The sequence below is a fragment of the Microtus oregoni genome, unplaced genomic scaffold, assembly GCF_018167655.1.
Source record: "Microtus oregoni isolate MIOR12 unplaced genomic scaffold, Mior012 000041F_ref0000270, whole genome shotgun sequence".
In the NCBI taxonomy this organism is placed as follows: domain Eukaryota; kingdom Metazoa; phylum Chordata; class Mammalia; order Rodentia; family Cricetidae; genus Microtus; species Microtus oregoni.
This window is the reverse complement of record NW_024543208.1, coordinates 2,278,858-2,296,032: the sequence shown is the minus strand read 5'-3', so window position 1 is coordinate 2,296,032 and position 17,175 is coordinate 2,278,858. Positions and strand designations below refer to the sequence as shown.

Sequence of the window (17,175 nt, the reverse complement as noted above, 5' to 3'; positions counted from 1 at the left end):
ACTTGCCAAGGGTTTCATAGTTAGAAGTCACAGCAATAATTAAAGCAAAGGAAAATACCATTTCAAGTCATGACCCCCAACACCAGCCCCAAATATTCCTTCTATCATGACAACTCCCTAGAATTTATTCTAGAAAACATCCTAGCCTTCAAATTGTTGTCAGAAAGCTATTCTTGAACCTATCATGAATGGATAACTCTAAACAGTCCTGGCAAGCAGAGTGAGTCTGTTTATTATACATGACACTGAGAGTCTTTGCATTGTGCTATTTGATTTGTTCCTTGTCAAATGTCAATTCGGTAAAGCCTCTACATGAGGGAAATTTGTGTCTGAATCCATTCATTCCTCATTAGGCACTGCTCATCAACTAGAAGATTAACTTTAGATAATACAAAGTCACATCACTCCCTAAATGATGACTAAAAATGCATTGAGGGGCTAAAGAATGCTTAAAATTTAAAGCATATAAAACTAATCACATGTTCATTTATAGAATACTTCAGTGCTCATAGAAGAGAAACAGGATGAACACATACACTATGTTTTAGTCAAATGAAATTATAATATGTACCTAATTGCATTCCCTTAAATACTGTGTTTGTGCAAAAGCATTCAATTATTACTAATGATACTATATATTTATACATATATGTATACAGACACATTTTCTCACACTTACAAACCAATACCCAGTTTTTCTTTCAAAATAAAATTACTTTATTGCAGAGTACTGTCTCACCAATTCACTTCTAGAGATATATCCTTAAAGGGTTGTAGTTCACTCTGATGATTTAATGAAATTAGGAAGGTACTGGGAGTGCACAGGAGTCTCTCTAATTTTTACTCAAGTCCAGGATAAACTTGTTTCTCTACCTTGTCTGAGGACTCACTTAAGACTGCCCCAGAAAGCTTTAGTTGAAGTAAGTGTTCCCTTGGTATTTCCTTTGGAGAAAAGTACTAACCCTTGATAGCTCTTATGCGCAAGATTCAGTCTTCAATTTTCATCCCAGGCTACTACCGTTCTCAAGTGTGTACGTGTCTTGTTCTTCACAAACAGGTTTTCCTCTATACTCATTCTATGTATCTCCATCTAAATGAAGTATGTGTTGTGTAGTGTAGTGGTTATCATATTTGCTACACGTCTGTAAGCATACTCAGTCTTCTGATGTTGAGACATTGTATTGCCACTTATGAATTTCATACTCAAAACCATACCTTCAAGTTACAAAAAAATCCCACAATGCCTTAAGTTTATGCTTTTGTATTTGGACATATTTCTGTGGATTGTGGGTTGGACTCACCCTTGTCTTTGGATTCTGTTATTATGTTTTACTCTCCTTGATGGGTCTGATTGCAGTAGATGCTAAAGCTTTCTTAGCATTCCAGTATGAAAGGACTGACACTAGGAACTCGCATTCCACTACTTCTTACCTCTCTTATAGTGATTTATGTACCTTTTACTAAGCAGTGGATATTAGGTTTCCTGAATATCGCAGTTTTCAAATTGATTGATAGTTTTAACTAATTTGTTCACTGAAAATCTGGATACATCTTAGTAATAATTTGGATACATATATTCTCTTTTAAGTAATATATTACCAGTGTCATTAAAGATAGACCTCCAGAAACCTTGGAACGGTTTCATTGTATTATTGAGAGGACATCTATAGTATCAGCTTGATAGACTCTTTGAGTCTTTGTTAGTGTTTGGGAGGATTAAGACTTTTGGTAACTCAACAATGTTTTTTTTCTTACTATTAGTCTTCTGATTTCCTCTTACATATATTCTACAAGATGAAAGAGGACATCATCTGCTACTTTTGATCATATTAGAATCTTTTTAACCATACAGCATTAATATAATTCTGAGAAACATTCACTTGTGTACATAGAGAATGTGAATCATACACACCTTCATCCAAGGCACTTTCTGCTGTGGTCTCAGGACAGGAACCTAATGAAAAGAAAAAAGAGAAATTGTTCAATACCAATACATAAAACTAAAACTTGATTTAAGCTTTAATCTGTAATTGCAATATATATATCTACCTACCTATTAACTTTAAAAGATATGTTGTCTTTTGCCTTTTTAATTTAAGTTCAATACCACAGAAAAGGGTGAGCCATATGTATGCTATTCTAGCTCTCATTTTGAACCTGTAAGAACCTCTATTATTTTATGTCTTAAGCCTTTTTTGCTTCAAGAATAAGTACAGAAGCAGATTTTGATTCAAAATTCTGTCAACCTTATGCCAATAATCATACTTCGCACTTTTCAAATATGCTATATAATTTGTCTTCAGAATAATTGAAAGAAGAAATAGGTCAAACAGATTGAATCATAATAAAAGCCTGACAACATTTGCTCATCAAAAAGTGGCAGTGGAGACCAATTAAAGCTAACTGTGAGTCATTAGCATGGTAATAATGCATCCAAGTTTCTCAATGAATCTGGAATAAATGCACAAATAATAGCCTTGAATGTGTTGTTTAAAAGAACTCGAGCACTTTAAGAATCAAAAGATGAAATGAAACCAAATGTCCTCATTTTAATTTTATTATTCTATTACATTTCTAATTTCCAAATATTTTCAAAGACATATTCCATAAAAGCACATGTCTAAATCTGAGGACTTTCTTGACACATGTGTTGTAGCAATTATAAGAACTTCAGTGGAATGTAAAAAGGATTAAAGAAACCCATTATTTTATTCATGTTTAGGGGACTTATTAACTTATCAATGCAGATGTAAAAACAATAAGTAAAAAATAAGAAAGAAAAAATTAAAGCATCAGAACACAATATTCTTTGTTATCTATACCAGCAAATTCAAGTGAAATTTTTACACTGAATGATAAATAACAACCATAGAAAGAAATAAAACAAATTTCTTTTACATTTAATAGTTTAACAAAACCTCATAAGACTTTGTTGTTACAGATACCTATGTGGATAATCAAATCAACTGAATTTAAATAGTAAATTAGGGGATATAAATTACTGTATAGAAATTATGCCGAATTTTCTCACAGTGGAAGGAAATCGCAACAGTGACCTTTCTAGAGCAAGGGCATTGCAGTCAACCTGAAGATACATAGAAGAGTATAGACATGTATGTGTGCACAGACATGAACTCAAACAAGTGCACAGCAGGTGCACACATACAGGTAAACACACACACATCTTTAGCAGTTTGTCAAAACATGGATAATAACAGGATTAAGAATTACTCTATACATACATCTATAAACAGAATTTTCTATATGAAATACTTTGGTTCATAGTGAAAAATAGAATTGGACAGTTTCTGGATTTGAATCTTCATTCTTTGTTTTATCAGGCACTTTCAGTTATATGCAATTTGTATGTCATTCTTTGAAACTCACCTTTCACAGTGAGTTATTTGTAAATGTAAAATTATTTATCAAAAATAAATTACTTAGAATAATTTGTGGGACACAAGAAATGGCCAAAAAGTACCATCTCTGAAAAACTGCAAAATGTTGATAAGTCATAATAACCCCCACATGTTGTGTATTTAGATTTCTTGATGTGCCTTCATCCTCACATTGCTACTCTACTTTTCATTTTCATGGTGAAATTGCTATTTGCTACATTTCTTTCTGTTTTTTTTTTTTTCCTGAGGAACACAGACTCAGACGACAAGCTTTTATTTAGAGAAACTAAAGTAAAAATGTCAGTGCTTTTCACTTCTTTTGTTTTGTTGGAATGAAGCTTTAAAATGGAACTTAATAGATGTAATTCTAGGTTCAGTTTATGTAGGGTCTGGCATGACTAGAGGAACAGAAAATCTCTTTAAATAGTAGAGATACACTTAATATTCTCCATGGTAAAGAAAAACAAGAATCCAAAAGTCTAATGCCTGTGGCTGTGGGAGTGAGACAGTGGGATTGTATAAAATCATGGAGGTCAGCATCACTACCAAGCTAAAATAAATTATCATGGAAACACATGGCACCACCAAGTCAGAGATGATCTTAGAAAGGAAGGATTTAACCAGCCTCTAAACATATCTGTTTGGTTACAGGAGTAATCACCACATTAGAAATTGTACTAAAGTTACTGGTCTGGTATTTATGATGGGTAGATAAACCTGTGATGGGAACATTTTATATTAGAAAAGAGAATATTATTTTTTTCTTTCTGAAGATCAGTTTATTTGAAATAAAAACAAGCTAAAACTGGGTGAATAAAAGTCTTCAAAGATTAAGAAACAAGAATAATAACAAAGAAAATAGGGAAAAGACAAAATAGAAGGACCACAACCTCAGCAAGAATGGTTCTAAATTTCACAGAGAAATGCAGTCCCTGGTTAACCAGCTGTTTGCATTCTTAGGTAGCAGGGAAGTTCCTTACCAAGGAACTCTTTCCCAAAACTGATTGTTTTCCTCTCCTCCCACACTAAACATTTAGCAAATCTAGGAATAGTTTTGCTTATCACATAACTGGGTTGAAGTATTATTGCTATACAGTGTGGCAATGGGGAACCTGCAAAGTTCTCTACAATGAATTTGATGAATAGGAAAGGGAAATTCAGCCCAGAGTATTATGTGTATTAATTCAGTGGGACTGCCACCAATGAATGTGTGGTGACAGCTTACTTATCAGCAAGATTTGCATATATCCTCTAAAATTGTGAGAGCCTAACAATTACTTAAAATGAGTCTTTCTTGGGTAAGCACCTGGACAAAGTATGTGTCAGTTGTTAATCTATTTCAGCTTCAAGTGCATGATTTTTTTCCCTGCCGATCACCAAAAGTTTCCCTCTGTCTGCCTGAAGTCCTGCAGGTAATTGTACTCCTATGTTTTCCACAAATGTTGCACAATGTCAGAAAGCAGTTACTCAATTACGATATTAATTTCATCCCTTAAATGTGTGTATGTGTCCATGTGTGTGTCCACATATACATATATAAAGGATATATAGATATGTAAGAAATATATATATATATTATATCAAATACTATAATTGCACTAGAAATACCTTAAGAAATATCCTATTTTCTTTGTCATAATTAGAATTATTTTTTTTCATCTGCACATGTGTTTGTGACTTTGGTCAGGGTGTATATGTTACATTATGCCTATGGAGGTCAGACCTTTTGTTGGTTATCACTGGGTACACTAGACTAGCATGCATGTGAGCTCCCAGGGATTCTCTTGTAGCAGCCCCATCTCATCGCTGAAGACCTGGGATTACAGTCACATGCTACTGCTTATAGCTTTACACAGGGGCTACGAGTCTGAATTCACATCCCCAGGCTTGTCTATTAGTCACTCTGTCCACTGAACCATTTCTCCAGCACACAATTAGAAACTTTATGACATAATTAGTGGGTAACAAAAACAAAATCCTTTAAGGAAGGTAAAATTAGCTGCAAATGGTAGCTCAAATCTATAATTCTGTGATTTGAAGGGTAAAAACATGAAGATAGCAAGTCCAAGATTAGCCTAGTTTACACAGAAAAAATCAAGTTTCAAAGAATTGTTTACTCATTTTAGTTCTTTTTCCAAAAAAAGATATTAATTACTATGTATAAAACTAATATTCAGTTCCACTGGTATTCATATAAAGAAGACACAATACACAAAAGAGTTGGTGTGAACTAATCCTTAAACAATAGAACAATTACTATTTAATGGAAACTCAAGTAAAATTTTTGCATTATTCTTGTGTTCATTTGAGAATGTCTCATTATTATCATAGAGCTCAGAGGACTTAACCTGTGAAATATTAGTGTTTTAATATTGATTTATGAAGACTTTCAACTTTTAGAAAAAGCTAAAATAAGTAAATAGATAGATGATAGATAGATGGAGATAGATAGATAGATAGATGATAGATAGAGATAGATAGATAGATGATAGATAGATAGATAGATAGATAGATAGATAGATAGATAGATATAGATAAATAAATAAAAACACCCAGTCACATTTGAGGTCTCTGCTTGTTTTCAAGGATCTTCCCCTCAGAGGCCAAACATCTGAGAAGTCATGAGTAAGTTTCTGAAGACAGCTATTTCACTACAGATAAACTCCTTTAGCTAAAAACAGCAAATAAAAGGAAGAAGAAGGGAAAGGATACATGAGATATTTGAATATCACTCTTTGAAAAGTCCAGAAGGCAAAAAGGGTATTATTAAGCTAAACCTCTTCTAATGTGACCAGTACCCTTAAAGAGGTTAGACCACGGAACACACGGTGATGGGAAAGGCTCTTGTTGCTCTTCCTAATGTGGATGGAAAGGAAAGTTCAATAAAGTTCAAAACAGTCATGTGTGGATAATAATCATGCCATAGAACCCACAAACTGGTCCTATTTTTTGACCACAGTGAGATGTGTTCTAACAGAAAATTCTTGAACTACTATTTTTCCCCTCAGTATAACCAGTAGTTCACTCAAAGTTTCATCCCAAGAATCAGTGGCCCTGATTGCTATATATTTAGCATCGCTCTAGCTTTTTACTCTTCTATTCCATATATGTCATCACATTATTTTGATGCTTTATGCTCTTATCGAAGTGTCTGTCACCTGACAACCATCCAGGAGCCCTGTGAGGGGTCATGTTGATTTACTTAGGTAGAACCATTTATAGGCTTGGGTCTTCAAGCAGACCGGAAGGAGGATGTAGGTTGAAAACTAGAATTCGTGATTTCTTGCTTTGAGACATTTGATGCAATATGAACAGCAGTTCAAACCCTGTGTTTGTGACGTCTTCACTACAATAGACTAACATTGACCTGTGAGCCAAAATGAACCCTGTTGCTGGATGATCTCATATTGCAAAGAAAATACAATAATTTTGTGTGTGGTAAGCTATGCCCCTTAGACAATTTAATTGTATGTGGATATTTAGTGATTTTACAGTTGTGAGTAAAGAAATAAAAGTGAAGGAATTCCTTTGACTCTGCCAACATCGTTCCCTAGATTTCACCAGTGTTGGTAGGTATATTAATGGTGTGTGAGGTATGTGTGTATGTATGTGTGTATGAATGTGTGTGCATATGTGTGTGTGGTGTTTTTGTGTGTTTGCGAGGATCAGAGATTGACATCATCTGTCTTCTTCAATCTTTTTCTACTTTATTTACTTAAGCAGTGTTTCACACCTGAACCTAGGACTCTTATAGGTAGCTTTTTGTGGGTATGTGAGACCTAAACTTCAGTTCAAACACTTTATGTACTGAACAGTGTTCCAACTCCTAATGTTTCCTTTTATAAGTGAGGGAGTAAAAGACATCATTTTATCAGAATCAGCCATGAGTCACAACTGTTCTCTAGAAGAGTCAAGAGACAGGAAGAGAGAGTTTGCTGCAGGTTCTCTTTAAATACACCATGGTACCAGCTATGTTCCTGAGGTGTCTTTCTATCTCTTTATTATAGCCAAAGTGATGGGCACTAATAGTATCCAAAGGGAAATTGTTAATTCCCTCTCAGAGATATAGAGTTATCTTATGATACAAGATATTAAGGATTGTTCTATGCTCTGCTCAATTGCATGTTATATAGTTTATATACTGTTTGATTAAAATAGAACAATATAAACCTTAAGTACTATCACTTCCAAGTAGACAAGCAAGTTTAAAGTTTTAAAAATAGTATGTGTTACACATACTCATGAAAGTCAGCTTATGTTGTTAAGTTGCTAACGTAGACTGACACCATGATGCTTAGAACATTCTGCCACCTAGTTTTTTTCATAAATTGGTAATTCCAGGAAGAGATACTTTTGATATGGCATGCACAGAGTGAGTATAACTTTTAAGAAAACACATGAAAAGATTTTTGTGGTTACCCCACACTAGTATTATTATTTATTGTGGATGTCTATTTATCTACTATTACATTATCTTTATTCTAAAATAGTGCTATATATTATATATAATATATATATAATATGTAATATCATATTGTATATAATAGATATTATTCCAGAAGATAGTTGTGATTTTCCAAAAAAAATAATTATTGTGGAGAACCAACTTGGCAAATGGATGGCTACTACTTGATGTCTTAAGGTTTGCTTTGTCTAGATCACAATGCTTAAGTGACTTATGATGGCAATGCCATGGACATCAGTATTGGGAGTGATGAGCCATAGTATACCCTAAAGGAATATTGTGTCCATGTGCTACTGTGATTAATAAAACACATTGAACTTTGAATTTTGTTTTATTTTCCTAAAAATGTTTGCATCTTAAAATTAATTTTTTCTAAATGAAGAATATATAGGGTTGGTGAAGACCTCAACAAAATACAAATCTCAAGAAATGGAGCCCCTTTACGGACCTCTTTATGTCCCAGTAACAGTGGAACAGTGACATACAAATGTGTTTGGGACCCCATTATGGTGATGACTAGGCTTTGCGTCCCAGGGTTCACAGACCATTATCTATGTTCTTAGGTAAATTGTGTGCCCTCACAGAACTTAAAAAAAAAATCCAAAGAATCACATAGTGAATATTTTCAAGTTCAAAAGCTGACAAAAAGTATACCTGAATAAATACTGTACTTGTAACATATTCTTTATTTTTTTTTTATTTTAGAATCTACTTGTCTATTCAAATAAGAAACTGAGGGGATGAAGATGGCTCAGCAGTTAAGAGCACTGACTTCTTTTCCAGAGTACGCCAATTCTATTCTTAGCATCCACATGCTGTCACAATTGTGTATAACTCCAGGCTCAGAGAATCTGAGACTGTTCTTCTGGATTCTGTGGGTACCACATGACAAGGTACATATACATGCAGGGACAACACTCATATACATAAAAATTTTAAAAGATACTGCATTCTTAGAATAAAGGAGTCACTACATTATTATACATATTGCAAGCATCCATTCATCAAGAGGTACGAAAATTTCGACTACATACAAAGTACCAGAATCTCAATGAATATCTTGTATTGCAGGTTTGTGGATACTGGGGAGCATACAAGTAAAGAAAAGTTATTCATGATACTTTCTTCCTTGTCTTATAAATGTTTGGTTTTCAGAAAGCTCAAACCTCTGACAACAGAAGGCAAAGGAGGAGCTGAATTGGTGCTGTGAGCAGCGCTGCCTCTGCGATGCACCTTACAGGCCTGATGGAGGACACAGGCTCTTTGCTATTTCAGAATGTTGGACTTGGGTTCCAGCTCAGAAATCAGAATGTCCCATAATCATCAATCAATACTCTGCATTAATGAATCTGTCACCTCACAAGATTATCAACTAATTACATCAATAATCGGATTCCATCTTACTTTGTCTTTTTAATTTTAACCACAGAGACTTACCCATGAAGGTCACTTGCTTTATGGTACTGCTAACACAGGCACATCATTAATGTAATCGCTAAAATATTTCTCTGAAGCTGAAGGGCTGGATCCTTGTGAATTTTAAGCCATGGTTTTTGTTATTGCTTTTATTGTTGTTTGTTTGTTTTTAAGGAAGGAGATCAGAATCTTAATTCTCATTTTGTCAGAACAGTTTTGGTTTGAAAAAGTCGTATCTGTTCGTTGGTTTTCATTTTCTTCATCAAAGAATGGAATAATTAAAATTACAACCTGAAGATTCACTCAATTCTGAATTTGATTCTGACTCTTCATCTAAGTTTTAACTGGAGGGAAGTGTGATACCTAAAGTTTCTCAAAGTAGGCCAAGGCTAGTTTAATAATGAAAACGCTAACAACAACAACAACAATAATAATAATAATTGCTGATTCCTATTTTATTCTCATCTCAGCCCATCTTCCATATCATGACAGGAAGATTACCCAAAAAGGTTAATCCACTCCATGCTGTCCTCCTGCTAAAATCACACAATAGCGTTCTCCCTTCTATACTTCACGATACAGTTCTCAGTCTGGGTATCTTGGGAGTCACCTGCCCCTATTCAGTCACACTCCTCTTCCATTATAGAAACACCAGTGAACATAATGTATTCCACTTCTGTATTTTCCCATTATTTCCCAGTTTCTACACTAAAACCCATTTAGATTGAGTCTCGTTATACTCTTTTCAAACCATCCTCTCTTCTAGTCTTTGCCTGGATTATGTGCCCAGAATGGAAAATTTTGAAATATCTTCCACTCTGTGTGATAATCTGGAAATGCAAGTTTTGTTTCATTTTCTTTCTTTCAAAACTTTTGGAAGTTGCTTTGGCAGAAGGGGTTTGCTTTTAACTCATATCTAGCACCTAACACAATGCTTATCAAAAAAAGACACTCAGAAAATGTAAGTTGACTGGAGGCATGAAAGAATAAACAATATGTTTCACGTAAAGTATTATAGTCTTCCTTTCCCCACACACTTTACAAAATATAATCTATTGTTCCTCCTACCTCCCAACAGGGAGCCAAGAGTTGAATGATATTGGCTGAAGCATGTCAGAAGTGGCATCCCAACAGACCCATGATTATTTTCAAATAACTTCTCCTTTCAAACACAATTTGAAACACAATGTAACAGCAGCACAGCCTTGTAAGGGAACCATTTGTAGCCCCTTTCCAGCAGTGGCTCACCTCCACCTCACAGCACACCAACAGCAAATCTCATTTGTTAACTAGAAAATAGCCAGCTAATTTTAAGCACACGTTTTCCAACGAGTCAGCACACACATTCTCCTGTCTTCTGGGTTGAAAGGCATAAATTCAGGAATTCAACTCTAAAAATACTTGTGATGTAGAACATCTGTGCATGGATGATCTAGGTGCCATGGAAGAGAACTTTACAGTTATGTAGATGCCTCATAAAAGCTCGCATTCTGAAGTCCGTGTGTTTTCCTGGCTGACCTGAACCAGCACAGGAAGTACAGAGGGACTAACACCACTCTTACATCTGGACCTCAGACCTTTCTCTGCAAAATTAGGCCGTCAAAATAGATTGTGCTTAGACAAGTGTCAAATGCTTATTTTGAAAGAGGAAAAAATTCCTAAGAAATATCTACTGCAGCTTTTCTTCTGATGTACTTACTGACCAAACACAAGAACATGCACATGTGTGTATACAAACACACAAAGACCTAAAATTGCATGCATTCCCTTGGAGCATCCACTGTTGACTCCAGAACAGAGAGTGAAGCACTGTATCCAGGAGCCCTTTCAGCACACATGGCTGCTTTTTGTCAGGTCTCTTCAAAAGTGTCTTCAGACCCCCAGTGACTGCGCGAGTATTTTTCTAACAGGAATTTGACAACACAGTGGGCATGATATGTGAAAACTCACCCCAGCAGAGATGTGAGATGGCATACAAATAGTATTTAACATTTATCTTGAGACCATTGTTAAAATTATAATTGACAGGCTGATACGATGAATGTTTTCTCGCGGTCTATGCTGGTTAATCTTGGTTGCCAGCATGATCAGAAATGGCATCAACTAAAAGGCGAGCCGCACTGCACACAGCTATGAGAACTCTTCTTGAACAGGTTACTTTACGTGGGAAGACCTACGGTAAATACAGCTCACATGTTCCAGTGGCATCTGAGATATAAAAAGGTCGAAGAAACAAGCCTGAGGGTTTGCACCTTTGCCTTTCCTCTCACTGGCAGATCTCTGCTTTATGACTGCTGACAACTATGCCTGCTGCATTCATTCACTGATATGAGAACTCAGCTTCTTGTGGCTTCCAAATGTGGACTGAAGACCAGTGACTTCCCAGTTATCTCCCAAGCCTTTACCACCAGACTGAGCAGTTACCCCCTTCTCTGGCTCTCTGGCACAGTCTTGCTGGATTCCCCAGGCTGTATCATATAAGTCAGTTTAAGAAAACTCCTTTAGGGTCTCTAACTCCTTCAGACCACTTGATAGGAATTTGATCCATTATTTATTACTGACAGTTAATTGAATGAATATAAATGAATATTTAAAGGACCCATGGAAACCTTGAAATTTTCAAAATGGGGGTAGGTTACAAATGTGTTGATTGAGGAAGAAAAATTGGCATTTTCTATGATTTTCAGTAGACACACAAGGAAGCCTAGTTTGGGAAAAGTTTGGAAAATGCCAGGACTCTGCAGACAATTAGTGCAGACCTAAAGGTAGACCAGTCTAGTAATTTCTTCCATTGAGTCTGCTGCTCTCTGTGGGCAAAACTTTTGTAATAACTAAAAATGGCTTTCTGAATTATACACCAAAAAGTACCATAAAGACAAGGACTTTGCCTCAGGATCTTGAACTATAATATCTTGTCAACTGAGTTGCTGTCATAAACAATCATTACACAAAAAGTGATTCAGGCTTTGGAATTAACTTCTGCCTCAGATACTTGTAAAATTCTCAGAGAATTGGGCTATTTTGTTGCACTGGTGTCCCACATATCAGTTGCCTTAGACATTCTCTAGTTTAACACTATTTGGCTTGTAAATAATTCATAAATACCTGTTGACTGAATTATATTATACATAAGCCTGAAATATGAAGCCAAATTATTCCAGCGCATCAAAATAAACAACCAAATCATCATGAGACTTACTATCCCATGTGTGTTGACATGTAAAAAGCTATGCTTAAATTCCTCCCAGGTTAACAGTGATGCATCTCAATTAAAAAAAAAACTCAAAGAAAAATGATGATATCAAATATGTTATCCTAGCAACAGCAGTTCTTACAGGTTCCTTGTGGAAGCCTGGCTCTTCATTTTAGAGTCTTCATATGTTACATTTCCAAATGATGTTTTTCCCATTATGGGAGATATGCACCCTGTGTATTTCTTTCTACTGACTTTCAAAGCAAGCATATTGCACATTGCAGTGAGAAACAATTCCAACTTCTCTCTTGCATAAAATACCAGAGCTAATCATTTAACGAGAAGAAATAGAATCTTCTTTTTCTTTTCATTGCACTTCTCTTTCAAAAAAAGCTTTTCAGCCCACCGAGTCATGATGACTAATCCTTTCTGGGGTGGGTGCACCCTTCTCCCCAAGAAGCTAGCAAATTAAAATGGAATGTGCACCAATGACACTAAGAATACTCAGGAATGGGCACCAGTGTGGGAAAGAATCTATAATTAAACTAAAATGCAGATTTTAATTATAATTTCATTAAACAGATAGCATGTAATAAAATGCAATTGAAAGAATCCAAAGAATCCCTAGTAATGAGTGCAAGCAAAGTGTCTCATGGCTTGCCTGTGACCCTGCTTTCTGTTGCAGGCCATGTTCTCAGAGCTTGAGTTTCAGTATCTTTCCAAGGATTTGGAAGCAATTAAATAATTTCTTTTTGCCATTTCATCCAAAACAAAGGTAAATATTTTCCTTTGCCTTAAACTTCATTTGCTCAAGAGTAAAATTGCCCAAAGCACTTATGCATTCATTACATATACCAGTGGGTGATGAAGGCACCTGGCCAGTCAGTTGTCAGTGGTTTGCAACAAACCCAGGAGGAATTACAAATAATATTGAGAAAATTCCTTCTGTGTCTATATTAAAGATCAATAATAACCATAGAGGTCATAAAATAAGTCACTATAATTGTCATCTACATGTCAACAAACATTTACAGCAAGTTAAAAGGAGTCCAAGAATTTTACTATAATATGATTAAAGAAAGCATGTACCTAAAAGTAAAACTCCATCTTCTTTGATATAAAATATATTCAATTTGAAGGTGGGATTCCAGATATAACTGTGCATGGATGGAAGCTAAGATTTAGAAAGTTTTCTGTCCAATTCCAAAGCACAGATAAATCAGAGAAACAGTTGGAATTTGCAGAATACATTACAAAAATGTGAAGTGATGAACACCATTAGCATTGCATTATTTAAGCTTGTAAGACTTTTATGATTTCTGTGGTATCTATAAACTTTCAATCACAGCATACAGAACTAACTATGTTTACGGCATCATGAGGATTTTAAATTTGCACTTCCATGCTAGAATTGCAGTTCTTTTTAAGACTTTCTTTCCTCCTGTCTGACCTACTTCTTTCCACCATTATGGTAAACTTTTATAAGGAAGCTCTAACACCAGACCATCAAACTATCATGGCATATATTATTTCAAGAACTTTTAATTAGCAAAGTAATGCCATAATAGAGCAGACTCCTCAGAATAAAATACTAGTGTGTTGTCAGAGGTCTGTGAGCTTAAAAAAATACGCCAAATGCACAGCTCATGTATGTTTCTAGTGTTTAAAGATGAGCCATATATATGTAAACACATGTGTAAGCTTTTATTTTATACTTTTATTGAGAAAATTTTCCCTAGTTTGAGCAATACCTGGCTTGGACAGAGAACATATGAAAGGACCTGAGTTAATAATCTCTGTTTAGTAATAAGTATGTCTAGACAAAAATCACTAACATTCTCTATCTCGAGTTTTATGTCATGATGTTCAAAGATAATAAATAAGAACAGAAATGGGAACCAGCAAACTTGGAGTATATTCGTAGAAGATATAAGCATAGCATGTACTAAGCCAGAATTTAGTCTGCAGAAGAGACACAAGGGAGTAGGAGAGTAGAGAGAATAAAATGAATACCAAATTGCTGCCCAAGAAACAGCATTGTATTATCTATAGGAAAAAAAGTTACAGTGAACAATAAAATACTGGATGAAATATGCATCCAAACTCTCTAACCTATTTATTAGTTACAAAAGAAAATTAGAATTTTACAATTAAGTCTTGATCAAGTCAATGCACCAATACATGTGCCCCAACATAGTGCCCAAAGGTAGACTAAGTAAGTACTATCTCTTCATTGTTCTTGTTAACTTGTTCCTTCATTTAATGGAAAACACCTCAGACTCTAAGTGAAAGGTATTCTTCAAGTGGAGAGAAGGGTATGCATCAAGTGTTTCAATTCTATAAGTACGTAACTTTCTACAAAGAGTTTATGTGCTTAATACCCATGTCCTTAATGGTAAACAGGAATAGCCATAGTCATATTTCTTAGTACAGTAGATAAAAAACATTGGTACAATAATATTAAGTAATATACAGATCTTACTAAAATCTCAGCTGGTTTTCTATAGCTATCCTTTTCTTTTTTTTCCAACATCCACATACAATTCTAGACTTAATCTCTATGTATCATTAGTTTTTGTTAATTTTATTTAACTAAAATTTTCTATCAGGTCTTAACTCTACAGATTAAATGCAATTATAATAAAGACTAAATTAGGTAGTGATATTTACGAAACTAACACATACCGAGCAATTCCAATGTCACCATTTATGTAATTTACAGCTATTCACTATCCTAAGTTTTCTACTCCAAACAAATTACTATTGTCTATTTCATTGTCAATTTGTCAAAATATAGACAATTTTTTTATTGATTGATACTGCACACCTTGGGATTGTGAAGATATAAAATGATTATAATGCATCTATGGTCGTTTGAATGTAATTGGCTCCATAATCTCAAAGGGAGTGACACTATTAAGAGGTGCGGCTTTGTTGGAGTGGGTGTGGCCTTGTCGGAGGTAGTGTGTCACTGTCAAGGCAGGGTTGGAGGTTTCCTATGCTCAGAATACTGTCCAGTGTTTCATTTGACTTCCTGTTGCCCGCAAGATGTAGGACTCTCAATTATTCCTGCATCACCATGTCTACTTGTATGTTGTCATCATCCTGCCATATTAATAATGGACTGAACCTCTGAAACTGTAAGCCAGCCCCTTCAATTAAACATTTTCCTTATAAAATCTGCCAAGATTCTAGTGTCTCTTCACAGCAATAAAATCCCTAAGACAGAAGTTGGTATCAGCGACTGGGATCTTGTTGTGATAGGCCTGACCATGTTTTGGTTTGGAGGAATTTGGATGTTGGTACTTTGGGTTATGAAAGCAGTGTAATGCTTTAAGCACTGCTTAATGGGACCTACTGGTAGTAGCAGGAAAGACAGTGGTGCCTAGAGTTATTTGAAATGCTAGTGTTCACTCAAGAGGTTTCAGAGAAGAAGAATTTTAGGTTATGCTGCCTAGAAATTGTTCTTGTGATATTTTAGTGAAGAGAGTGTCTGTCTTTTGCCCTTGTTCAAAGAGTCTATCTACAACGAAAGAGAAGAGTTTTGGATTCATTCAATGGAAGAAGAAATCTCAAAATAGCCTAGTATAAACTTTTTCATGTGGTTATTAGTAATACCTCTAATGAGGATTTATAATAAAAAGGAGAAAGCTAAGCAGGGTAAATTGCAAAATGAAAATGTTGAGGCGAAATAAAAAAAGAGCACCAAGAAGTGGAATGGGGCTAAATGATGTGTTCAGGGAGATAATGGATTAAAAATTGAATAAAGGGAGTGGTGACCTGAGGGCAAAACTCACACGGCTAAATTTTCAGTTTGGGAAAAGGAATTAAAGAAAAGCTTCAAGCCCAGTGTGGTGGTGCATGGCTTTATTCCCAGCACTGGGAAAGCAGAGACTAACAGATCTCTGAGTTTGAGGTCAGCCTGGTCTACCAAACAAGTTCAAGGACAGACAAACTTAGGTAGTGAAGGAAACAGAAAACTTGTGAAGATGTAATTTAAAAAGAGAGCCATGTTCTAGCCTCAGCAAGCATCAGAGCTTGGCAGGTTCAGCCACATGGTTCCATTTCGGTATTAAAGATAATAGAAATGGATTATAGAATTTGCTTCTGAGCCTAAAGAAATCTGATGAGGCAAGGCATATGCCTTGGGTGTCTTCAGTGGAGAGGCCAATCTGTTAAGCTGTGAAGTTGAAGCCAACATTGCCATGGATGTTGAGATGCCAGAGTCATGGAATACCATGAGAAAAGCTGTTAACAGGGAGTGGAATCAGCATAAGAGAAATAAGGGTGTTTTAGTTAACAAAGTTGAATAGTTTTGAAGATGTGAAAAGCATTTTAACACCAGACACAAAGATGTAGATTGTGGAGTTTGCCCAGCTGATTTTCAGTCATGTTTTGATACAGTATTTCTTCACCATGCTCCCTTTCTTTCATTTTGGAATAGTAATGTATAGCCTATGCCATTATATGTTGGAAGTATGTGATCTGTTTATTGCTTGTTTGATTGATTTTGTAGGAAATTAGAGTTAAGAGATATCATGAATTTCAGAAGAGAATTTGACAATCCACAGCTCCAGACAAGCTAGGTAAAAAGAAGAATCCTAAGAGGATGCATGCAACATCCTGGGAAGGAGAATTAGATGAGATCTCCTGGGTAAACTGCATGGGAGGGGGGAAGTAAAGGAGAGGGGGTGGGGGATGAA

At 35.4% G+C, this 17,175-nt stretch overlaps 1 protein-coding gene across 43 annotated transcripts in view; it reads right to left on the bottom strand.

The window, feature by feature from the left end:
* The window catches only part of Ptprd (protein tyrosine phosphatase receptor type D), a 2,219,644-nt gene that overhangs the window by 1,414,516 nt on the left and 787,953 nt on the right, over positions 1-17,175 (bottom strand). For all 43 annotated transcript variants that reach the window (XM_041632294.1, XM_041632295.1, XM_041632298.1 and 40 more), the window contains exon 5: positions 1,913-1,954. The gene's annotated coding sequence lies outside the window, so the exon portion shown is untranslated. The remainder of the gene's footprint in view (positions 1-1,912; positions 1,955-17,175) is intronic.